This window comes from Stegostoma tigrinum, chromosome 25, assembly GCF_030684315.1.
Source record: "Stegostoma tigrinum isolate sSteTig4 chromosome 25, sSteTig4.hap1, whole genome shotgun sequence".
NCBI lineage: Eukaryota > Metazoa > Chordata > Chondrichthyes > Orectolobiformes > Stegostomatidae > Stegostoma > Stegostoma tigrinum.
In genome coordinates this window covers 31,629,714-31,655,672 of record NC_081378.1, presented here as the reverse complement: position 1 = coordinate 31,655,672, position 25,959 = coordinate 31,629,714, and the positions used below count along the sequence as shown (strand labels likewise).

The 25,959-nt window shown below is 41.3% G+C and overlaps 1 long non-coding RNA gene across 1 annotated transcript in view; it reads left to right on the top strand.

Moving 5' to 3' along the window:
- Positions 1–6,785: 6,785 nt before the first annotated feature.
- LOC125463069 (uncharacterized) overlaps positions 6,786–25,959 on the top strand; it is a 150,432-nt gene continuing 131,258 nt past the window's right edge. The window contains exon 1 of the long non-coding RNA XR_007249749.2: positions 6,786–6,868. This is a non-coding gene — a long non-coding RNA (uncharacterized LOC125463069). The remainder of the gene's footprint in view (positions 6,869–25,959) is intronic.

Here is a 25,959-nt window from a genome sequence, read left to right as displayed (position 1 = left end):
TTGCACATTCTCCCCGTGTCTGTGTGGGTTTCCTCCGGGTGCTCCGGTTTCCTCCCACAGTCCAAAGATTTGCAGGATAGGTGGGTTGGCCATATTACATAGCCCATAGCTTTCAGGGATGTGTAGATTAGGTGGGTCATAGGGGGATAGGTCTGGGGGGGGGATGTTCTGTGGCTCGGTGTGGACTTGTTGGGCGGAAGGGCCTGTTTCCATACTGTAGGGATTCTATGCTTTTCCAACAATACCGAATAAAGGGAGCAGCAACTAAGAATATTGGATAACAGTGCTATCCCCTTTCGTTCAACTCTGGAATCTAAAAGAAAAATATTATAAAAGCACTAGGCAACTGTAATATGTTTCAGCTTTTTTTAAGTACATTTGCTTCCAGGATGAGGAAGATATGGTCACAATAATAATACCACTAGTACTCTAGCATCCCAGGTTAATGGTCTAGACAATTTAAATTGGGTATACGTTCCATCACTGTAATGGATAGCATTTAAATTTAAATTAAAAACCTATAATTAAAAATTTAGTATCAGTAAACATGAAACTGCCATTGATGATCACAAAAACTCATCTGGTGCATAACGAATTTTCTCATGGCAGAGATAGATTCTGGACTAACAAAGGGGTCAAAGGACACACCCTATAGCCAAGAAAGTGAGACTATAAATCAGATCAGCCAGGATCTTATCAAATGCCAGAACAGTCTTGGGGGGCCATATGGCCTAGTCTTGCTCCTATGTTTTAAAATGTTTCATTCTTTCTTTCTGCCTACTAATAATTATCACTATATGGCTAGGGGAGTTGATATTTCATTAGGCAATTAAAAACTAAGGATTCAAATCATGTCAGAGAGTACAAATTCTTATTTTAAAGATGGCACAATTCTATTTCAGTGTTGAATGTGCTTCTTCAATCACCTTTGTACAATTTTAGTTGTCAAAGTTCTATTCACAGATTAAAAATGACTTTCAAAATTTTGAGATTGATTTTATTAAAAAAAAGTTGTAATGAGAAATGCATGCAAAACTCCAGCAAATTTTCTTCAGTCCCTGGGAAACTCCAGACTCATTACAAAGAAACATTCAACTTCACAATTACATGCATGATTAAGCATGAAATAAACACTTTTTCTGGACCAAAGACTTTAATTATCTGCATCTTTGACAGTAGACCATTGCTGTGGGGTCTAGAGTCACATGAAGACCGGACCAGGAATCAATGGCCATTTTCTTCCCTGAAGGACACAAGTGAACCCTCGTGTGTTGTTTAGTGAATTCATGTTGTTGTCTAGGTACAGAAATGGACTACTTCAGCATCTGAAGCATCATGTAAGGTGCTGAATATTACACTCTCATCAGCCAACATTCCCATGTCTGAATTTATGGAGGAAAGATCATTGATGAAACAGCTCAAGGTAGCCTTGATGTCAAGCACAGACACTCTTACTTCATCATTGGAACTTGGTCCTTTTCTCCAAGGCAAATGAGATCAGAAATTGAGTGGCCCTTGTGAGACCCAAGCTGATTGTCTGTGAGCAAGTTATTGCCAAGTGTCACCTGGTAGTACTGTTGATGACAGTGTTGCATCACTTTGCTGATGATCAATTGTAGATTAAAAGGTCAGCAATTAGTTGTCAAAGTGGATTTTTCCTGCTTTTTGTTAAGAGGACATACCTCAGCAATTCTCACTTTGCTGCATAGATGACAGTGGAACGGTAATGAAACAGCTTGGCTAGTAATGCAGTTAGTGCAAGTTTTCAGTGCAATTGCTGGAATTTTGTCAGGGTCCATAGCCTTAGCAGTATCTGCTGCCTTCAGTTATTTTTTGTTACCATGGGGGAGTAAATTAAAATTGGTAAATTAAAATCAATATTGGTATCTGTGATGCTGTGGATCTCAGGATTAACCAAGATGGATCATCCACTCAGCTCTTCTCACTCAAGATGGATGTTAATACTTCCTTTAATTCCCATGGGCATCACTGGCTGGGCCAGCATTTATTACCTATCCCCAGTTGCCCTTGAGAAGGTCATGGTGACCTGCCTTTTTAAATCACTGCAGGCCATGTGTTGCAGGTCAATTTTTGTCATTGTTGTATCCAGTGCCGAAGTCAATGCCACATGGCCGATCCACACTCTTTCCTTTTTTCCCTTTGGAGTGGTTTATGCAATTGAGTAGCTTGCTGGGCCATTTCGGAGGGCAGTTGAGAGCCAGCCACTTTGCTGAATCTATGGTCACAAGTAGGCAGCAGTTACCTTCCCTAAAGGGCATTAGTGAACTAGGTCATTTTTCTTTCCCCTGACAATCTACAATGGTTCTTGCAAGACTCTTATTTTTGGATTCTTTATTGAAACAAATTCCACCCACTGACATGGTAGGTTTTGAACATTCATCTCCAGAACATTACCTGGGCCTTAGGTTTAACAGTCTTATCATACGAGGCCATCTCCTCCCGACAGCCAGGAATAAACACAACATTACTCCTAGCATCTGCAGTTCCCATTATCACTCACACAACATTACTCCTAGTTTATCCTACAAGTTAGTATTGCATGGCATTTGCATGGAATTGGGGACTAAGTATGGTGTGTCAAAATTTGCAGATGACACTAAGGTGAGTGGTAGAACAAAGTGAGCAAAAGACACTGAAAGTCTGCAGAGGGATATAAATAGTCTAAGTGTGTGGGCAAAGTCTGGCAGATAGAGTAAGGTCATCCATTTTGGTAGGAATAACAGCAAAATGGACTGTGTTTTAAATGGTAAAAAATTGCAGCATGCTGCTGGGCAGAGGGACTTGGGTGTCCTTGTGCATGAATCACTAAAGGCGGGATTGCAGGTGCAGCAGGTGATTAAAAAGGCAAATGGAATTTTATCTGCCATTGCTCGAGGGATGGAGTTTAAAAACAGGGAGGCTATGCTGCAGCTAGACAGGGTCCTGGTGAGGCCACACCTGGAATACTATGTACAGTTTCGGTCTCCTTACTTGAGAAGGGATATATTAGCACTGTATGGGGATGCAAAAGAGATTGACTCGGTTGGTTCCAGAGTTGAGAGGTTTGGATTATGAGGAGAGACTGAGTAGACTGGGCTTATACTCATTGGAATTCAGAAGAATGAGGGGAGATCTTATACAAACATATAAGATTATGAAGGAAATAGATAAGGTAGAGGCTGGGAAGTTGTTTCCAGAAGCAGGTGAAACTAGAACCAGAGGGCATTGCCTCAAAATAAAGGGAAGCCGATGAAGGACTGAAGTCAGGAGGAACTTCTTCACCCAAAGGGTTGTGAATCTGTGGAATTCCCTGCCAAGCTGGGCAGATAAATGGCAGATGGAGTTCAATCCGGGCAAATGCGAGGTGATTTTGTACAATCAAATTCAAGGGCGAACTATACAGCAAATGGAAAAGTCCTAGGGAAAATTGATGAACAGAGAGATCTGGGTGTTCAGGTCCATTGTTCCCTGAAGGTGACAACGCAGGTCAATAGGGTGGTCAAGAAGGCATATGGCATGCTTTCCTTCATTGGACGGGGTATTGAGTACAAGAGTGGGCAGGTCATGTTGCAGTTGTATAGGACTTTGGTTCGGCCACATTTGGAGTACTGTGTACAGTTCTGGTCGCCACATTACCAAAAGGATGTGGATGCTTTGGAGAGGGTGCAGAGGAGGTTCACCAGGATGTTGCCTGGTATGGAGGATGCTAGCTATGAAGAGAGGTTGAGTAGATTAGGATTATTTACATTAGAAAGACAGAGATTGAGGGGGGACCTGATTGAGGTCTACAAAATCATGAGGGGTATAGACAGGGTGAATAGCAAAAAGCTTTTTCCCAGAGTGAAGGATTCAATTACTAGGGGTCATGAGTTCAAAGTGAGAGGAGGAAAGTTTAGGGGAGATAAGCATGGAAAGTTCTTTACACAGAGGATGGTGGGCGCCTGAACACGTTGCCAGCAGAGGTGGTAGACGCAGACACGTTAGCGTCTTTTAAGATATATTTGGACAGGTACATGGATGGGCAGGGAGCAAATGGACACAGACCGTTAGAAAATAGATGACAGGTTAGACAGAGGATCTTGATCGGCCCAGGCTTGGAGGGCTGAAGGGCCTGTTCCTGTGCTGAAATTTTCTTTGTTTTTTGTTCAAGTGAAGTGGTTAAAGCTACCTCACTGAATGTTTTTAAGGCAAGTCTAGATAAACTTTTGAACAGTAAAGGAATTAAGGGTTATGGTGAGTGGGCGGGTAAGTGGAGATGAGTCTCAAAGATCAGCCATGATCTTATTAAATAGCGGGGCAGGCTCGAGAGGCCAGATGGCCTACTCCTGCTCCTAGTTCTTATGTTCTTATGTTTTTGTTCTTATGTTCTTATTCATGCGTGACAAGGTAGCTCAGTGGTCAGCAATGTTGCCTCATCGTGCCAGGGTCCTGGGTTCAATTCCATCTTTGTGACTTTGTCTATGCGGAGCTTGCATGTTCTCTCCGTGTCTGAGTACTCTGGTTCCTTCCACAGTCCAGAGATGTCCAGGTGGATTGGCCATAGGAAATGCAGGGTGACAGGTATGGGGTGAGATTGGGTGGAATGCTCTTCAGAGGGTCAGTGTTGACCCAATGGGCTAAATTGATTGCTTCCACGTGATAGGGATTCTATGATTTACTCCTAGAAAAAGTCCTGAAGAAGTTTAAGAAAATTGTTGAAATAATATGAATGCAATCTTCACAAAGTGTCCTAGAAGGACTCTTGATGACTGTCCAAAGTCATCTTTAACTGCAATGTAGTCAGTTAATCTCAATCAGCATATGAACATTGAAACATGAGTATTGAGCTTTAGTGGTGCAGTGCTGGTGTCCCTACCCCAGGGCCAGGAGGCCTAGGTTCATGTTCCACGTCCTCCAAAGGTGTGTAATAACATGCCTGGGTGAGATGATTAAAAAAAATATAATGCAAGATGAGCATTGGGTTCTTGTGGCACAATGGTGGATCCCTCTACCTCTAAAGCAGGAGGCCTGGATTCAGATCCCACCTGTTCTGGAGGTGTGACATGACATCACAAAACAAATAATTAGGTAATGTGTGAAATGTGAGCACAGGGGGCCTTGTGATACAGTGGTAGTATCTCATTGTTTGAGTTAGAAATCCCAGGTTCAACTCTCACCTATTATAGAGGCGTATAAACAATATCTCTGAACTGGTTGGTTAGAAAATATCTGAAAGATGAGCATTCTTCAAGAAACACTCAAAATTATTAGCAATGTTTTGTTTTATACCTGTCAGCTGATTTTCGCTAGCTAGGAGAGGTCAGTAATTGAAACGTTGCTAACCAAAATGTCACACAGTCTCTTTAATGAGCTCCAGTAGGCAAATTAGTTGTCAATTAGATCGTTAGCAATCTGCTGACAGTCATTCTAAACTTGCACTTCAAATTCTTTCACAACATGGCAATTGTTATAATTGGAAAATCCACACTGCTGTCACTATTTAATAATCTTGAATGCCTGTGCTGCCAGCAGTATGGAATGGTGTGACTGAGAAGCTTTAGGTAGATTTGCTGCCACCAATCCCCTTTATTGGTACTAGTCTATCAGTGGGAAGGATGTCGAGATGGTGTATTCAGCAGAATGTAAATTGTTTATTACGTAGGACTTATTATCTAGTTACAATGCATCTAAGATATATTCTAATTCCTCACACTTTACTGTTAGCTTCATCGATTTTGCAGTAAAACAACTTGAATCAAACTGACACTGTTTATTGGTCTAAGGAACAGTCTTTTGTATCCAGATGAGTAGAGATCATCTCATGCTGTCAGCTAATCTCTACAGGCACTAAGCACTGATACAACAGCATATTGTACTAAATGTGGATTAGAGCAGGATCCATAACTTATCTGTTCTTTGAGAACATCTATTCACTTAGGCATGTCAGCAGATTCTTAGTGTGAAAAGGTCATTAAAATACTGCACCCATGATCATTTCACATTAAAGAAATCACAGTTGACAGGTTCAGGCTCTAGAGAAACTATGTGTGGAAGCTGATTTCAAACTGCAAGTTCATCCACAAAAGGCTGGTTCTAAATGAACTGTACAACTTATTCTGCTTTAAAAACTATGCTCTAGATGAACAGCTAACCAGAACACTGTGCCAATTCTAACTAATCTCTCTTCACACTGACTCACTAAATTCCTTGATGTAATTTAAATAAATTGCTCTTGTAAGAACTACAAAATCACTAATTGGGATAGAAGGAATTATTTAGATAAATCACATCTAGTACATTTAGTCAATATTTTGGCAATTATTGATTTTGAGCAAAATTGTGCCAGTTTGCACACCACATTGTTATATTGTGTTTCAGGCTTGATTGCATTTCTACTCATTAATTTATAGAGATATTCTTACTTTGCCACAAATATTCTTTAAATATAATCAGTCTATAAATAAAAAGCTCCTGCAGTACTTAAAAAAACTGAAAGAATTGCAGATGATGTAAATCAGGAACAAAACAAAATTGCTGAAAAAAGCTCAGCAGGCCTGATGGCAACTTTTCTCCTGCAGAACTTTACAGGAAACCTGTTTCTCACATTCCTACTAACGTGAAGCAAATAAAAAGGCAGAAACTTGTTAAAGGATCAGACCCTCAGTCTATTGACAATCACTGGTATCTGTGCTTCCTCTTCAAAAGAAGGCCCACAACACCACATGCCAATCAGGCAATAATGAGGCCACTGCTGGGCCTTCACCTGGCCTCAAGACCCTAGAAGCTCCACCCAACAAGACTTCCTGGCCAATCAGGTTGCCAGCTCTTGAGTTCAGCAGTCAATGAAGAGACTGATGCTGTTTCTGGAAGACAATTCTAGGAGCCAAAGGTAAGGATGTGAAGTGTGGTGTATCAAAGGGAAGGAGGTGGTTCTAAGTGTGTAGTTCTTGTTCTATATCCAGTCTCATGTCAACAATTAATAAAATGTGAGGCTGGATGAACACAGCAGGCCAAGTAGCATCTCAGGAGCACAAAAGCTGACGTTTCGGGCCTAGACCCTTCATCAGAGAGGGGGATGGGGAGAGGGAGCTGGAATAAATAGGGAGAGAGGGAGAGGCGGACCGAAGATGGAGAGTAAAGAAGATAGGTGGAGAGAGTATAGGTGGGGAGGTAGGGAGGGGATAGGTCAGTCCAGGGAAGACGGACAGGTCAAGGAGGTGGGATGAGGTTAGTAGGTAGCTGGGGGTGCGGCTTGGTGTGGGAGGAAGGGATGGGTGAGAGGAAGAACCGGTCAGGGAGGCAGAGACAGGTTGGACTGGTTTTGGGATGCAGTGGGTGGGGGGGAAGAGCTGGGCTGGTTGTGTGGTGCAGTGGGGGGAGGGGATGAACTAGGCTGATTTAGGGATGCAGTAGGGGAAGGGGAGATTTTGAAACTGGTGAAGTCCACATTGATACCATATGGCTGCAGGGTTCCCAGGCGGAATATGAGTTGCTGTTCCTGCAACCTTCGGGTGGCATCATTGTGGCAGTGCAGGAGGCCCATGATGGACATGTCATCTAGAGAATGGGAGGGGGAGTGGAAATGGTTTGCGACTGGGAGGTGCAGTTGTTTGTTGCGAACTGAGTGGAGGTGTTCCGCAAAGCGGTCTCCAAGCCTTCGCTTGGTTTCCCCAATGTAGAGGAAGCCGCACCGGGTACAGTGGATGCAGTATACCACATTGGCAGATGTGTAGGTGAACCTCTGCTTAATGTGGAATGTCATCTTGGGGCCTGCGATAGGGGTGAGGGAGGAGGTGTGGGGACAAGTGTAGCATTTCCTGCGGTTGCAGGGGAAGGTGCCGGGTGTGGTGGGGTTGGAGGGCAGTGTGGAGCGAACAAGGGAGTCACGGAGAGAGTGGTCTCTCCGGAAAGCAGACAGGGGAGGGGATGGAAAAATGTCTTGGGTGGTGGGGTCGGATTGTAAATGGCGGAAGTGTCGGAGGATGATGCGTTGTATCCGGAGGTTGGTAGGGTGGTGTGTGAGAACGAGGGGGATCCTCTTAGGGCGGTTGTGGCGGGGGCGGGGTGTGAGGGATGTGTTGCGGGAAATACGGGAGACGTGGTCAAGGGCGTTCTCGATCACTGTGGGGGGAAAGTTGCGGTCCTTAAAGAACTTGGACATCTGGGATGTGCGGGAGTGGAATGGCTTATCGTGGGAGCAGATGCGGCGGAGGCAGAGGAATTGGGAATAGGGGATGGAATTTTTGCAGGAGGGTGGGTGGGAGGAGGTATAGTTCTTTCACCTTTCTGAATGAAGAATCATTCATGTATAGTATGGAGCCTGAACCAGCAGGTTTGACTTAGAACACTGAAGTAAGGCCAAATTAGGTACAGAAAACAAGGTAGAAGGGAAGACCCCACGGGGTTAAGAGTGAGATGGAAAAGATGAAAAACAAATGCTTTGTTTAACATTTTCTATTCCAAATAACTTGCAACAAATGAAAAATTTGAAAAAGTGAGATGGTTGCCAAAGAGGCTGTTTAGCAACAATGTAGCCATCCCACACTGCTATAAAGTTGAATGGGCAAGCTGTTTTTTTCCTGACACATTTAGTTCCTATCTCTGAGGTAAACCTCACACCATTCAGTATATCAATGTTTAGGAGGTAGAATGTAGTGATGATAATAAAAGTGCATACAAATTTGTGGGATTTAATTAGGAGTGTCCCACTAAGGATCTCTGTTGGATCTCAATAATACACTGTAATTATTAATAACTTAGAAGGATGGAAGGCCACCTACCTCAGGTTTCTAATGAGACAAGCCATCAGCGCTTGGTCTGCAGTGTGGATGGAATGATAACATTACTTGGAGATATTATTAAATGAGGTGGAGGCGAACACTGTGACAGTTGTATTTCAATATTGGCATGTGAGATCATTCACAATGGACCTAAATGGGATTGACCACTGTACTTTCTAAATGGCTGAAATGTATAAACTGTGGTGTATGTGTCATGATAAAACATAATCACAAAGTACACAAAATAATCATAAATCATGGAATCTTGTCTTTACACCGCCAGGACAAAACCCTGATTTAGCCGGTTCACTTCTGGCAGCCACAGCTCAGAATGAATATGTTGGCTTGAAAAGAATTCCATGTGGTTCATAAAAATAGTATTTGGATTCTAAGGGTTAAATTACGAGGAAGAATTACACAAATTAATAAAGGTTGTACACCTTACCTTAGGAGGTGATTTAATCCACGTTTTCAAGATATTAAGAGGGACAAATAGAAATTATTTTCACTGGCTCAGGATTCCAGGACACAGCAAAAGAAAAGAGGCAGACTATTCGAGACTAAAATTAGAAAACTCATCCATGCATTAATCGGGTCGTAGAAGTTTGTAACTGTACCACAAATGCTGGATCAATTAATTTTAGACCTGCAACTACACATTTTTTTGAAATTAAAAACACTGAACAGGTCAATGGCATTTGTGGAGAGTTTCCAATTCTGCTGCTGCCAGTCCGAGGGATACAGCAAAGGCAGCTAATGAATTTAAGTCTCAGGTTAACCATAATGTCAGTGAATGTTGAAACAAGATTGAGGAACTACGTGGTCCATTTTACCCGTTCCCATCTCCCTAGTTTAATATTCAAACACCACTAGAAAAACTAAACTTTTAGGTTGGAAAGAATTTGTTATTAAAATTGAACGGAATTAGAAAAGAAGCAGGGAAGAAGGCCTTGAACAAACTAAACATCTAACGCAGCATGGTGTTTTGTTTATATGAAAGAAAATTTTATCTTGCAAAATATTTTGTTATGGTGCAATGAATTTCTTATTTATTCCTTGTCTACTTAATGATTTGGTTATGGTAAGATACCTTAATTAAAGGTTCATGCATACTAATGAAGCCTATTTTGAAGAGTGAAAGCATGCAAGTTAAACTTTTGTGCAACATTTGATACAGATTTGATTTGCATCTGAATACTCTCAAATTAATAAAGTAATGCATTTACTTTAAACATGAACAATACTTGGTGTTTGTCTGTCCCTACTGTCTTTCAATTAAAGGGAAGCCTGGTTTGGTGGATTTGTTCTATGTCAGTGCCTGATATACATAGAGGCAAATGGGCCATGCAAAAGACTGGAGTAATTGTGGCATGGGAAGAATAGAATTATTTTCTTGAGGGATCATGACAAGGTTGGATAAAATGGTAGAACTGGTTAAGTGTGACAATTTATTAAACTTTGTTTATTTTGATGATAGAAGCTCAAGTTGTAATAGACAAATTTCAAGGGATTAGAATGATTGTTTGTCACAATATTGAATCCATCTTGTAAACCCATTCTAATTATTTGAGCTTTCCTTTTAGACTATAAACAATTCACAAGGTTGAACTCTTGACAAAAGTTGCATTTATATTCCCAGACCTGTTCTTGTATATAGAAAGCCTTATGTAGCTTTTTTCAGAGTGAGAAGTTTTAATTTGTTATTTTTTTTGTGACAGAATCACAAAAAAATTACATGTAAGGAAATTCTGTTGCCAATTTCAATTCAAAACCAAACCACTGTAATGCAGTATGCTAATGAAGTTTGTGTATCCACCTACACAGAAACTGAGCTTCAGAACATTGTCAAGCTCCTCCTCTGTAATTAATGAGACAATGTGCCTTTCACCAAGCACCCGGAAAACTAAGGTCCTTTCCAAACCAGCTGCCAGGGCAAAACACCTTCCCACATTTATTAAGATCAATAGCAAGATCCTGCAAAGTGAAAACAGTTTTCCATTATTCAGGAGCCTCTTCTTGGCAAAGGCAGGGATAGATGGTAGAATTCATCATTGCTTTCACAATACAAGTTCAGCCGTAAGCAAAGAGAGAAAGAGTATTTCAAATCAGTATCTCAAACCCGAGGCTGAGAAAATAGTTTAATAGGCAACAGTGATCTCCATGCTCCTACATGCTTCAGATGCTTGAATGACCTACAGCAAGCACTATAAGCAGTGTCTTCATAAGATCCTATAAATTTAATGGAAAAAAAAGTGGTCTGTAATTAGCACCTTCTCACAATGGCCAATTTGCCCAGCATGTAGGTATTATTCATAGAAGGCCATCTCAGCTGCTTGGAACATTTTATTCTTATGCCTGACACAAGATTCTTGAAACACCTGCTCTGGAACATAGTTCTGTTTATTCATTTGTGGGTATTGCTGGCTGGGCTAGCATTTGTTGCCAATCCCTAGTTGCCCTTGCAAAGGTGGTATGGTGAGCGGCCGCCTTGAATCATTGCAATCCACTTGGTGTGGGTAGACCACAATGCTGTTGGAGAAGGTGTTCCATGATTTTGACCCAATGAAACAGAAGGTGATACATTCCAAGCCAGGGCGGGAAGTGACTTGGGAAGGAAATTATAAGAAATGTTGTTCCATATACCTGTTGCACTTCCAGATGGAAGTGGTTATGGATTTGTTGTCTGAGGATCTTTGGTAAGTCTCGCAATGTATATTTTTGATGATACACAAAGGTGCAACTGAGTGTTGGTGGTGGAGGGAGTGAATATTTGTGGATGATGCTAATTGAGTAGGCTGCTTTATCCTGGATAGCGTCAAGCCCCTTCAGTGTGGTTGGAGCTGCAATCATCCAGGCAAGGGGACGTTATTCCATCATATTACTAATTTGCAACTTGACAAGATATGGGGCGAGTTTCTTGCTGCAGAATTTTTAACCTCCTGTGGTAGCCACAGTATTTTTATGATTCATCAGAATGTGAAACTATGTTGACTCCTGGGTGTTCATGGTGGAGGATTCAGTGATGGTAGTAGTATTGAATCTCAATGGGGAATGATTAGATTCTCTCACATTGGAAATACTTATTGCCTGACACTTGTGTGGCACAAATGTTACATGCCACCATTCAACCCAAACCTGAGTTTGTCCAGGTCTCGCTGCATTTAGACGTGGACTGTTTTGGTTTTTGAGGAGTCACAAATGGCGATGTCAATTGCACAATATTCAATGAACCTCCCCACTTCTGACCTTTGTTAGCAGGAAGGTTATTGATGAGGAAAGTGAAGATGGTTGGGTCTAGGACAGCATGCTGAAGAATTCCTGCTAAGATGTCCAAGAGTTGAGATGACTAACCTGTAAAAACCACAGCCATCTTCTTTGGTGTTATGTATGACTCCAACAATTGGGGATTTTTCCTTTTGATTCTCTTTTACTCTAGAGCTCCGTTGTTGCCTCATGTAGTCATCTTTAGATCACCTCACCTCTAGAATTCCATGCCTTTTTGCCCACGCTTGAACCAAGGCTAAAATGAGGTCAAACTGATTGGCCCTAGCCAAGCACAAACTGAGCATTAGCAAGTAGGCTATTGCTAAGAATGTGTTACTTGATAGCACTGTTGATGGCATTTTACTGATAGGGCAGTAATTCATTACATTCAATTTGTCCTCAGAACTGCAGTCACCTGTGAAATTACACACTTCACGTATTGAGTTGGCCAGTCCAGGAAATGGCCTGCAGCAACTCATCACAATCTTCGAGGACAGCTAAGATGGGCAATCAATGTTGCCCAGTCAATGAGACCTACAGCCTGTGAATGAATAAGGAGAAAATTATATTCATTTACTTGAATTGTGGCCTAAGTAGTAATTTCTGTAGCTCCCGCATAAACTCCATATTCTGAGATTTTATATCTCTGCTAGTAAAGGTAAGTATTCCATGAGCACCTTTAAATCACCCTTTCAACCTGTTCTGCTACTTTTTATGGATGTGTGGACACACACTCCAAGGCCCCTCATGACCTCTACACCTCTCAGTAGTCATCCTGTATTCTTTTGCCTTGTTTGAACTTCTATGTGAATCATCTCACACTTCTGAGCTGAATTTCACTTTTCTGCCACTGAGCCTTTTTTTTGTTTTAACCTGACTGCATGGATTTCATGGACTTTTAATTTTTTTTTAGAAAATAGTCTGCTGTATAGGATGTTATCCAAAGCCTTGCGAAAATCCTTATGCACCATGTCAACCTCATTATCCATCATCAATTTTGCTTGTTACCTCTTTGAAGAATTCAGTTCTATTCGTCAGCCACAACATCTCATGGACAAGTCCAAGCTAACAGGCATTGTTTAGTTTCAATGCCACAGTTTATCCCACGTCACAGTGATTGCAACAATTTTTATTCACTACTGAGGTTACAGTGGCCTGTAATTATTCAGTCATAGAGCAATACAGCGCAGAACAGGCCCTTCAGCCTTTGATGTTGTGCTAACCTGTGAACTAATCTAAGCCCGTCCCCCTACACTATCCCATCATTATCCATATGCTTATCCAAGGACTGTTTAAATGCTCCTGATGTGGCTGAGTTCACTACATTGTCAGACGGGGCGTTCCACATCCTTACCACTCTCTGAGTAAAGAACCTGCCTCTAACATCTGTCTTAAATCTATCACCCCTCAATTTGTAGCTATGCCCCCTCATACAAGCTGACGTCATCATCCGCGGGAAAAGACTCTCACTGTCCATCCTATCTAATCCTCTGATCATCTTGTATGTCCCTATTAAATACCTTCTTAGCATTCTTTTCTCCAATGAGAACAGACCCAAGTCCCTCAGCCTTTCTTCATAAGGCCTTCGCTCCAGACCAGGCAACATCCTGGTAAATCTCCTCTGCACCTTTTCCACTGCTCCCACATCCTTCCTGTAATGGGGCAACCAGAACTGCACACAACATTTCAAGTGAGGCCGCACAAGCGTTTTGTACAGTTGCAGCATGACATCACAGCTCCGGAACTCGATCCCTCTACCAGTAAAACCTAACACACTGTCAGCCTTCTTAACAGCACTATCAACCTGGGTGGCAACTTTCAGGGATCTATGTACATGGACACCAAGATCCCTCTGCACATCCACACTACCAAGAATCTTTCCATTGACCCAGTATTCTGCCTTCCTATTATTCTTCGCAAAGTGAATCACCTCACATTTATTTGCATTGAACTCCATTTGCCACCTTTCAGCCCAATTCTGCAGTTTGTCCAAGTCTCCCTGCAATCTGCAACATTCTTCCACATTGTCCACCACTCCACCGACTTTAGTGTCATCTGCAAACTTACTAACCCATCCACCTATGCCTGCGTCCAAGTCATTTATAAAAATGACAAACAGCAGTGGTCCCAAAACAGATCTTTGAGGCACACCACTCGTAACCGGACTCCAGGCTGAATATTTTCCATCAATCACCACTCGTTGCCTTCTTATAGAAAGCCAGTTTCTCATCCAAACTGCTAAATCTCCCTCAATCCTGTGCCGCTGTATTTTCTCCAATAGCCTACCATGTGGAACCTTATCAAAGGCTTTACTGAAATCCATGTACACCATGTCAACTGCCCTACCCTCATCCACATGCTTGGTCACCTTCTAAAAAAACTCAATGACATTTGCGAGACACGACCTGCCCTTGATGAATCCATGTTGACTATATCCAATCAAATTGTTGCTTGCTAGATGATTATAAATCCTATCTCTTGTAATCCTTTCTGAAACTTTTCCTACAACAGATGTGAGGCTCCCAGGTCTATAATTACCTGGGTCATCCCTACTGTCCTGCTTGAAAAAGGGGACAGCATTTGTAATCCTCCAGTCCTCTGGTACTAGACGATGAGGACTCGAAGATCAAGGCCAAGGGCTCCACCACCTCCGCCACCCCCCCCCCCCCCCCCCCCCCCCCAACACCCGACTGGCTTCCCAGAGAATCCTCGGAAAAATCCCATCAGGCCAGGGGATTTATCTACCTTCACGCCTTCTAGAATTAGTAACACCTCCTCCTTACTAACCTCGATCCTTTCAATTCTAGTAGTCCGCAACTCAGTCTTCTCCTCTACAGTATTCTCCTTTTCCTGAGTGAAAACAGTGAGAAATATTCGTTTAACACCTCTCTGATACCTCTGTATCATGTTGCTATCTGTGCCCACCAGCTCATCTGCCTGATTTACTGTGTACTTTGAATTTAAATTATGCCGTTGAGAACTGCCAAACATGTTATTTTATAAGAATTAAGAAGAAGGCCTCCAATGCCTTCCAAACTCATTTGCTAATTTTCTGCCTTCCATTTGAGATTTGCGACTACTTTATATTCACCCCAAGGATTTCATCACTCTGCCAAACTTTTTTAAACCTTTAAAAAACTGAAAGAACTGCAGATGATGGAAATCAGAAGCAAAAACAGAAATTGCTGGAAAAGCTCAGCAGGTCTGGCAGTATCTGTAGACAGAAATCAGAGTTAACATTTCAGGTCCAGTAATCCTTTTTCAGAATTTCACTGGACTGGAAAGGTTAATTCTGACTTCTTTCCAAAGATACAGTCAGACCTGCTGAGCTTTCCCAGCAATTTCTGTTTCAGTTTAAACCCTGTTATGTTACAATAACATACATCCTTACAATTATTTCAGTTTTTAATAAACCATTATTGTGCTTATTGCCCTCATAAAGAGAGAATTCAACAACTGAAGTGAAGTGGACTTCCTCAGAAAGATATCTGCTAATTACTCAGACAATCAAGCTTTTTTTCTGTAACAACTATACTAAAGCCTAAATGAAAATTTATTTCTGATTCAGTCAAACAAGTTTGGAGAGCTCAGCGTGTGGTCTAACGACTGCGACTCATTTTAGCAAAATGCTTTTAAAAAAGACACCTTTTTTACCATCTGCCTGAAGCTCATTTATACTGGTTATTTCACCCGGTCATTTTTCTATCTGGGCAAAAGTAAGTGAAGCTGAATTCATGACAGTAGCTCAATTACACATTCCAGATCGTTAAACAGATTAATTCAAATGACTTTTGAACATATTTCATTAGCTGACAACTTATTGCTGCCAGTATTACTATTGAAGTGATAACAGAACTCATAAATAAATTTGACTATGCAGCAATAAAGCTGCTTAATATGCTGAAACTTAACTTTATAAAATATAAAAACCTAATATTTGCATTTAGATTACTGGAAAAAGTTGCTGTTTCAAACCATATGATATTGAATGACTGCTTGAGTTGCTTCAACTGTTCGTGACATTTTTATTCTGGTCATCTTTATCCCCTCTCAATTGGTCAGCTGTCAGTTTTATCATGCTTCTGAGCCATCACATTAAGTTCTAGTGAACCAGAACCTTTTTCATTAAATGTCATAAAAGTGTTGCAAGAGTAAGTATCTTCATACTGGCTATAGCTCTCTGGGCTTTTGTAATCCCAATGGTATACACAAAGAATTTCTCTTTATTTCCTGTAATTCTTCAGTGATCCAAGGTTGTGTTTTTACACTTTGTCCCCTATTTTAATAGTATTGGGCTTTTTAGTTGTGGGCTTTGTTCTACTGATTCTTTTTTGGTTCTGGGGAACAAAAAGCTTCTTAATTGAGTTTGGGACGTGATGTTCATGCAATAGTCCTTTTAACAAAGTGGAATCAGAAGTACTAATTTAAGTGAGGGTAATTTGTATATAACTAGTCGTCATAGCCAATTATAACTTTCTCATATTAAACAGATAAATGTAAATACAGAAAGAAATGGTAAGAAATTCTTAAAAGGCAGATTTTTAAAATGCTGAAATTCAATGTTGTATACATTCTGTAGGTTTGGTTTTGTCACCTGTTATCTTAGAATCATGTCTGACTGAGCGATGAACTGTAAGTAATTAAAACAAGGGAAATAATTTTTGAGTTACTAAGCTTTGACATTGCCAAAACTTGAAAGAACTTTTATTCCGTATTTTTCACACTTATATTTGGCTTTATATAATACAAAAGTTGAATGAACCCTTAAACTGTATTTTTGGCATTATATAAATCTTTACCCTTCTGTAATATAAATCTGACTGAATTAATTCATAATTTTTGTAGCTGTAAAGTAATGTAATATGTTTTATTGTTTATTACATCATATCTTGCAAATGTTAAATATTGACAGGCCATTATGTAATGAGCTCCTCAAAAATGAGAGCAGATTTTAATTTGGTTTGGGTTCTGGCAAGAAAAAAAAAGCTCTTCTGGTGCTGTTTTCCCACCCAACAGTGGAAATGAGAGGTCGTCATAATTATGGTTCATTGGCTTATGGAAATACCATAATACCTTTTTGTTCAGAATAGGCTTCAGGAGGCAAAAGTTAATCACCAGCAGGAAAACATCAGATGGCCACTGTTCTGTTGGCATCTAGATAAATAGCAAGAAGGAAGAGTGAAAAATCCAGGATAGGCAAGATGGTGCATTTCCATCTGCTGGTCCTCTTGCCCTAGTTTATGGCTTTTCAAACCTGACTTGTTCATATTAATTTCATATCTGTTTGATCAAAATTCCAGCTCATGCTGTATTACTTTCACTAAGATCATTAGACAGTTTCCAGTATGATTGGACATGTCGCTTGAAATAACTCCACAGAGTCTGGTATCCTGTCACCAAGTCACCCTTTTATTTGCACACAGAGAGTCCTCAGCACTGATCCAGATTCCTCAGAGCCAGCTTTGAGTGAAAAGAATGTCAGACACTCCTGTTTTTATCTGTTACCCAGGGCTCGTTGGGCCTGTTAACCTGGTCCAGCCAAGCAGTGAATTCATATTCTAGGAGGTCCACTAGGCTGAGCTCTTAACAATCACTATAGCACTGGAATCAACTCGATGATAATAACTACAACAGATCCAACAACATCAATGGAGAAAGTGTTACTGTTTTCAAGCTGGATGGAGTTAGGCACTAGAGAAATGGGTGGCTGGGAATCACAACGATGTGATAGGCAGGAAGGAGAAGAGAAAAGAATGAAAGAGCCTGTAGTAAGGTGGAGGCCAGGATTGCTCAAAGAATAAAAAGACATGATGGCAAAAGTCAAAATGTGAGTGATAATAGAACAAAGAAACAAATAATGGGTTAGAAAAGGTAGTAATAGCAACCAACCGTAGAACCTACACTGTTACCTATACTCCTGTACCTGCTGTCTGAAAATGAGAGTGCAAGTTGCAGAACTCCAAGCTGAGAATGGAAAGTTATAAATTGCCTGCTCAAGAGGTGAACTGCATTTGCACAAGTTTGCATTGTGCTTCATTAAGCCAGTGTGGACGGAAGGTCGGGAGTGAAGCGAACAAAATGTATGTATGATGAGAATTTGTGTGGCATTAACTGAAAACTCAAAAGTCAAGCTTGAGGAGTGAATCAAGATTTTGAGCAATACAATCATTTAGTTTGCATTTGGTCTCCCAGTTGAAGATTTAGTGGGATGTAATGTCAGATCTTGTTGGAAAACCAACCCAAGGCTGGCTCCTCCCAGTGGTGCAGGAAAGTCAACATTTTAGGCTGAAACCCTTCTTCAAGACTGGGAGGGGAAGGGGAGCCCAGAAATAGATTGGTGTTGGTGTGGGCTGGAGCTGGGGCTGAGCTGGGGGTGGGGAAAGGAGGGTGAGATCGTGATAGGTGGATACAGGTGAGGGATTATAGTGATTGGTCAATGGGAAGAGTGAAGCGGATAGGTGAGTGGGAAGATGGACAGGTTAGGGTGGGTCAGGGGCTAAGGCTGGCTTGGAGGAATTTTGAAGCTGATGAAGCCAATATTCAGATCCTTGGCCTGTAAGCTCCCAAGGCCAAATATCAGGTGCTGTTCTTCCACTTTACATTTGGCCTCACTGACAGTGGAGGAGGCCAAGGATGGATGTGTCATGAGGGGGAATGAAAGTGGATGTCAACCGAAAGGTCAAGTTGGTTGGTGTGCCCAAAGCACAAATGCTCCATGAACCGGTCCCCTAATTGGCCGCTCCGCTCTTCCCACTGACCTATCACAACAACCTCCGACCTGCATCTAGCTATCATCATCCCACCTCCCCTTTTCCCAGCTCCACCCCTCTCCCTCAATTTATTTTTGGACTCCCCTCCCCTTCCCCAGTCCTGATGAAGAGTTTTGGTCTGAGACGTTGCCTTTCCTGTTCCTCTGCTGTCTGACCTGCTGTGCTTGTTCAGCTCCACATTGACTCTGGCTTCCAGCATCTGCAGTCCTTACTGTCTTCTCGCTCTTCCCAATAGTCTTTTCAGGACTGTAGAGCCTGTTATCAGTTAATAGTTGTAGAAATACAATGAACTACATCTTGTTTACTCCACAAGACTTCATTTTAGACCAATGTGGCCGTACCATGTAAGCCCCTAAAGAGCCCAAAAACCTAAATGGTATCACATACATCCTAGCTATATCATTCAGAAAATAGTCCCCTCAAAATACGGAAAGGGGATTAGAAGATGCTTTAGCATTTGAATTTACTTTGGCTAATATATGAACATATTTGTTTAGTTGTTGTTAACTTCTGAGTTCCAAATAACTGACATTCTGCAACCATCTAAAATAAAAGCAATGCATTTTGTGTTGAAAAAATGTATACTTTTGTTATCGTTCTTAGTATGTAATGTTCTTCATGCACGTTAGTGTTATTTTTGATTTAATAATTGAAACTTCATATCACTTTCCTTTATCTAGCATGCCATTGTATCATACATTGCTAACACTAAAGTGGAAATATTTGTATTTCAAAACAAACTCATGTAGTGTGGTTTTCCCAACAATACTGAAAAGAAAATTAGGTGAAATGCAGTTTACTGACACAGTAGCTATACTTCATTTTTGCTTAATTTGCCCATTGCTTCTGTCAGATGCCTGGATTTTCAGAGTCCCAATTTCCCTTGCTGAAGTATACTGACATTGCAAGATTCATGGAGACTTATTGGGAGCAGCTCAGTTATGTGTACAGAAATTTGCAAACAATAACCTCTCCCCACATGATAAATGAAGTACAACCTTTTACATTTGTCTGTGCTTTATCCCTCTGCTTTCAGGGTTGGGTTGGGGCGGGGGGAGTGAACAAATGTGCAGTTGAATGCAATTTGGATTTGGCAAAAAAGCAAGGGGGGAAAAAAAAACCCAAAATCAATCTTTTTACATGAGAAAGAACAGCAATGATTTAGTGTCCTAATTAGACAAAAGGTTTTTCTTCATGCTTTCAATGGCATTTAACTATGCTCAGTTTGATAAATGTCACCGTTGGTGACTTTAAAAAAGGGCTAGCTATCCAAGACCTTGGTTGTAACCTTTGCAAGATCAAAATTTATTTTACATAGTTTCCTAATTTTGAGAAATGTATTTCACACCTTAATGCTTTCCAGCACCATTGTTGCTCAGCAGTTACTTCCAGCTTCCACTTGACATTGCTGCACATATAACAATAAGTTTCTTTACGTATAGCACAAAGTCTGCATGAACTTTAACTTGGGAAAAAAAAACCTAGGTCCACATAGTGGGTTTTTGATAAATGCAAGTCAGTGAGGCCAAAGGGTTAATAATGCAAAATTAGTGAACCTCTTAAAATTTAAAATCCATTACTGTCGGATAACTATCTGTAGTATGTTGAATAGTTTACATAAATTCTTTCAAGAAATCACTTTCAAATGCATAAATCCAATGAATACATTTTTAAAAGCAGTGAAGCTGAATCTTGTGTTCTTTTTGGCTAAGTAGCAACATTTGAGTGAATGAGTGCTATGACTGAGCACACAGCCTGGAGATGCAGCCTGGTTCACACCCTGAGCTGGCTGTGTGTTCCTGAGTACAGTGATTTTTCTTTTGCAACAACATGACAATGACAGTTGCCAGTGTAGCATTGGAGTGCAGAAGTCTTTTCTGTAAATGGTTTACAAATGTTCCATGTGTGTTTTAAGGTTGGAACATGTCAGATATCAGTGTTTATAGATATGGGTGTGTGTGGCTGGTGCCCATTGATCACGTCCAATGTGGAGATGGTTTGGAGCAAACAGCAAGTCGGAACCCATTTTACTTTCCATGTTGAATTTTCCCAGCAGATAGTTTATTGTCAGGTTGGGTAAGATTACAACCCGTGGCAAGTTGGGCTGTGAATAAGACATCTAATAAATAATAATCACCATTTGATAATTCACTGCTACCTAGCGTGTAACCTGCCACTTGAAGAGCAATAAAAAAAGATGCGCTGTGACAATCTAGATGTTGAAGTGGTTCTGGCTGAACATGGCTCATGTTGCTCAGAGCCTGCTAAGATTCTGCCGTGTAAATTATATATTTGGCCTGCTTTTCTCTAGTGCTGTCTGGTCACTCATCTATCTCTAAGTAAGCTGCATCACAAAAGGGCATGCAAGTTGGACATGGATTATAAAGCACTAAATAGTGCTTTTGTCTTTCTTAAAATTAAATTTAAATTAAAAATATTAAAACGTGCTCTTTACATAGCAACATTTCCGTTACTTCAAAGAAATGCTGCAACAACAGCTCAGGAATCAGTAGTATCAAGTTTTGCTGATTTTCTTCTCTTTTATAATGAAAAATCTGTCTACAGAGCACTGTATTAAGTTACAAATAACTGACATTGCTGTGCTCCCTTGAGGTGCCATCAGGTGCTGAGTCTAAGATAAGCTACACATATTTCAGTGCAGATTTGTCAAGGAGTAGGCTGGGGAAAAAGGTATTAGTATTCATTTGTCCCTTGCACAGTACCATGTCTGCAGGTGGTATTCAAGGAAAAAAGGCAGAGGAAGACCTACACTTAATTCCTGAATTGCTTCTTTCATCAAAAAAAAAATTCAGCTGCCTATTAAATTTGCTGACACTGCCTGCATCCATTCTGTTCTTTCACAGTCTATTCCACACTTTTTTTTACAAATGTCTGAATTTGTTAAGTCTGAACTGGCTGCCCTGTGCTTTTGAGCTCCAATCAATGCACTCGAGTCAGTTTGGGCAACAGAATCTTTAAAATGAGAGTTACTTCCAAAGATTAAAATCTAGAAGGGGCAGAGATAACCAACTGTGATTTTGCAAAGCAACATTCTCCACTGCAATTTATTTTGTTACAAAAGGAAGTAAATTTCTTTTAAAAAGTGGACATATGATTCTTAACAGTAGAAATGAAGTATTAAATCCTATGTATAGAAGAGGGCTTTCCAGTGGGGGGGAAAAGAAACTACTCTGAATCTACACCAGTCTGACTTGCTAGCACTTAGCCTTGAATGCTATGACATTTCAAATGTTCACCAAAGTACTTTGTAAAGATTGTGAGGTTTCATGCCTCATCTGCCTTCCCAGGCAATGCATACCAATTGCCCACTAACTCCTTTTCCTCAATTTTCTTGTGAACCTCCTGCCTTTTACCTTAATATTATCCCGCCTTGTTATTGACCCTTTAACAAAGAGAAACAATTGCTTTATATCCACTCAATATTCTACAAGGTACTAAGGGGAAAAAAAAAGACAACATTCAATTATGTGTTAGAGTACAAATGATTTATTAAAGTAGAAAAATGATGCATACACTCATGTTTCAATGTACTTGCTGTTAAATTCTAAGTCTTCCTAGAGATGGCCCAGGCCCTCATATGTTTGAGACAATAGGGCTTATGCATTATGACTGGCCATTAAGTCTAACTGTCCTCAAATGTTCATGTAAAGTAATTAGTTCTCAGATCTAGCCATCGGATTCTCAAGCATGTTTGCCTTATTTTGCTGGCACCATGACTCCCTCCGCCTCTGTCAGACTCCCCTTTTCTCCCCTCATTTGAGGAGTTGGGCGGCTGCTCCATCTCCCTCTCTTCTATGAACTCACCTTGTTATTGAGTGAAGATAACAAAATGTGAGGCTGGATGAACACAGCAGGCCAAGCAGCATCTCAGGAGCACAAAAGCTGACGTTTCGGGCCTAGACCCTTCATCAGAGAGGGGGATGGGGAGAGGGAACTGGAATAAATAGGGAGAGAGGGGGAGGCGGACCGAAGATGGAGAGTAAAGAAGATAGGTGGGGAGGTAGGGAGGGGATAGGTCAGCCCAGGGAAGACGGACAGGTCAAGGAGGTGGGATGAGGTTAGTAGGTAGCTGGGGGTGCGGCTTGGGGTGGGAGGAAGGGATGGGTGAGAGGAAGAACCGGTTAGGGAGGCAGAGACAGGTTGGACTGGTTTTGGGATGCAGTGGGTTGGGGGGGAAGAGCTGGGCTGGTTGTGTGGTGCAGTGGGGGGAGGGGATGAACTGGGTTATTGAGTGGGGAGAGATAATGGGAACTGCAGATGCTGGAGATTCCAAGATAATAAAATGTGAGGCTGGATGAACACAGCAGGCCAAGCAGCATCTCAGGAGCACAAAAGCTGACGTTTCGGGCCTAGACCCTCCCCCCATCCCCCTCTCTGATGAAGGGTCTAGGCCCGAAACGTCAGCTTTTGTGCTCCTGAGATGCTGCTTGGCCTGCTGTGTTCATCCAGCCTCACATTTTATTATCTTGGGTTATTGAGTGGGGTTGTTTACTGTGTGCTGTGCAATCATTGTCAGGCAATCACAAGGGGAAGCCTGGCTAGTGAATGTCGTGCTCCTCCTGAAAGGTCCAGGCAATGAAAACACATTTTCAGAAGCCCAGTTGTCCCCTCAAAGTTAGCAAGTGCTGCATTCAATATCTGTTTACCATCAGATTGACATTTTCATTCTGGACTCATTAGCCATGCTTTCTGCCGTGTCACTCAGGAGCCACACCTGGAGATGTAGGAGAGGATGCAAACATTCAAGGAACTTGGGAGTAATGCAGAATGTAAGTGCTTTGACAGTAACATGATTAGTGGACTCACATCTGAAGGAATTGTTGTATGTGGTCACACATGAGCTGAGAATGCAGGATGATGCGGGGAGCTCAGAGTACCACATGTGTGCTGCAAACGGCCCCTTGGAACTCAGGGAGCCCAAAATGATTGCAGAACCCATGATTGTATGTTTCCATGGTGAACTGCAAAATCTTGAATTGCTTTCCTGTTAAGTGCGTCAGTATCCTCACATGCAATTTTGATTGCTCATCAGCAGCTGCCATACAAGTTTTGAAAGGAACTGATTTGAAATAATGCAACATAACACTAATCTCCAGCTCCCCCAGCGTAAGACTTCCTTCCAAGCTTGGCTGCAGATCTGCCTGAAGAGGGTGGCTGAGGTAGGAGATGGTTTGTTTCCAGTCATCTAGAGATAGCTACAACACCTTCAGTATGCCCTTTCTATTTAGACAATTCAACGAGCTGAAGACCCTTGTTTCCCTCTTTATGCATTGATTGTTCATCTATAGCTGCAGCCCCCTATATCATGTCGATTCTGCTGCCACTGGTTTGCTCTCCTCCTCTATCTTGTAGAATTTCAGTCTTACCAATGTAAGACAACTGCTGTGTTCAGAGATTCCAACAACTGGCTTGGAATTACTGGCCTGTGAAGCATTAGTAGGAATGAGATGTATGCTTTGAATCTGGCATCTTACACTGTGGAAGGAGACAGCCAAGAGTTTGCAACTCTTGTTCATGGCAGTTTTGGGTCGTTATCCTGCCTTCCTCCTGTTGCCTGTAGATGAAGGTGCAAATTCCATAATTTATGACTGGTTCTCCCCTTTCCTGAAGTTGACGTATGCAAGATATTGTGTTCTTTGTCTTAATATTTTGCTACAGATTCATGTGGATCTCCATTGTGAATTTTGCACCTTCTTTACCCATGCAATACAGCACTGACAGAGAGGATTGGGCAGTCTGACAATTGCATTGTGATAGTGTTAAATTTCATTTGCAGGGGCCTATGATTGGCTCTTCATAGCTGATTATGCACATGATCCCCACATCCTGCTTTGCTTACCTCTTCTTCATCGCCCTACCATTTTGCTTTTCTCTTGATCACCTGTCTGGGTTGAGGTGAAAAAGGAAGAAGTGAAAGTGCAGGAATAGTGATAAGTAGGAATTACGGTGATTCAAATCCACACACTCAGCCACCTCCCTCAGGTAATGATATTGTGTACACTTTAGAGGAGATCTCGCAGGGGAAGATTTGATCAGTGATGAGGCATTGAGCATGTGTGATATCTACTTGCAAAAGGGTGAGATCCCATATGAGTTCTGTTGCCCAGGCACAACACTGTGGATAATGGAAATTTATAATAAGAACAGGAAATGTTGGGTATACTCAGACTGAGGTTATGCACAATAAAAGAAAAAGATGTATTGAGAGGCCAGCTATAAAGCTTTTCTGCAATGAAAATTAGCACTCAAAAGAAAGGCATAACTAATATACATTTAGAGGTCACCCATTGTCTTAGTTCTGGTGTCAAAGGAGCCTGAATGTTCAAGGTTCTGTTGTTTATGAGCACAGCCACTGACAATCTACTCCTTGCCTGCTCTGGAGCTGTGAATGCAGCAAGTGACAAATTGTAAGGCAGATATCATGAGACATAGACCTCTAACAATTTCTCCCCGAATGGACAAGTCCTTCTGTGAACAGTCATTCTCCCCTCTTCCACCATAACTCTCTCAGCTAGTCCTGCTCCATGTCACCTCTATGTATTGTCCTTATGCTGCTTAAATCCAAGAGGAATACATATTAGTGTAGCCATGTTTGTAAGAAAGCAGTTTGTGCAGAATCCCTGAAATAGGAGTATAGCATTGAGCACCTACCCATATTACTCTCTGTAGAATTTAACAACTTTAAAGAAGTCTTGAAGCCACTAAACCCCTCTACAATTGGAGCTGCACCCAATAAGTGATGAACCTGTAAAATGTTGATTCCTGTAAAGAATGCTGGAAATTATTTCCTGCTGCTGAATATATATTTAGCTTTGTGCGCTTAAGAGCGGGTGTGTGCTGAAGTATTATGGGCTCCAAAATGCCAACTCCAGTGTCAAATCAGTGTTTACATTCTGGCTGATCCTATAATCTGCATGTTCCTGGTAGACACATGGAAGATGCTAGCACACTCTCCAAGTGTTGCTCAGTGAGGCGGTGGACTCATTTCTTAAGTCATTTCTTAAGTGGCACCTGACAAAAGCATGCTATATATCCAAATTTTGCTGCGTGTGTGTATTGCTCAAAGTAGTCCAAAAATTGCATTGCCTTCTTAGCTTGGCTGAAGTATCACTACAACAGTGTGATAATCAGTTTTAAAGTGGTTG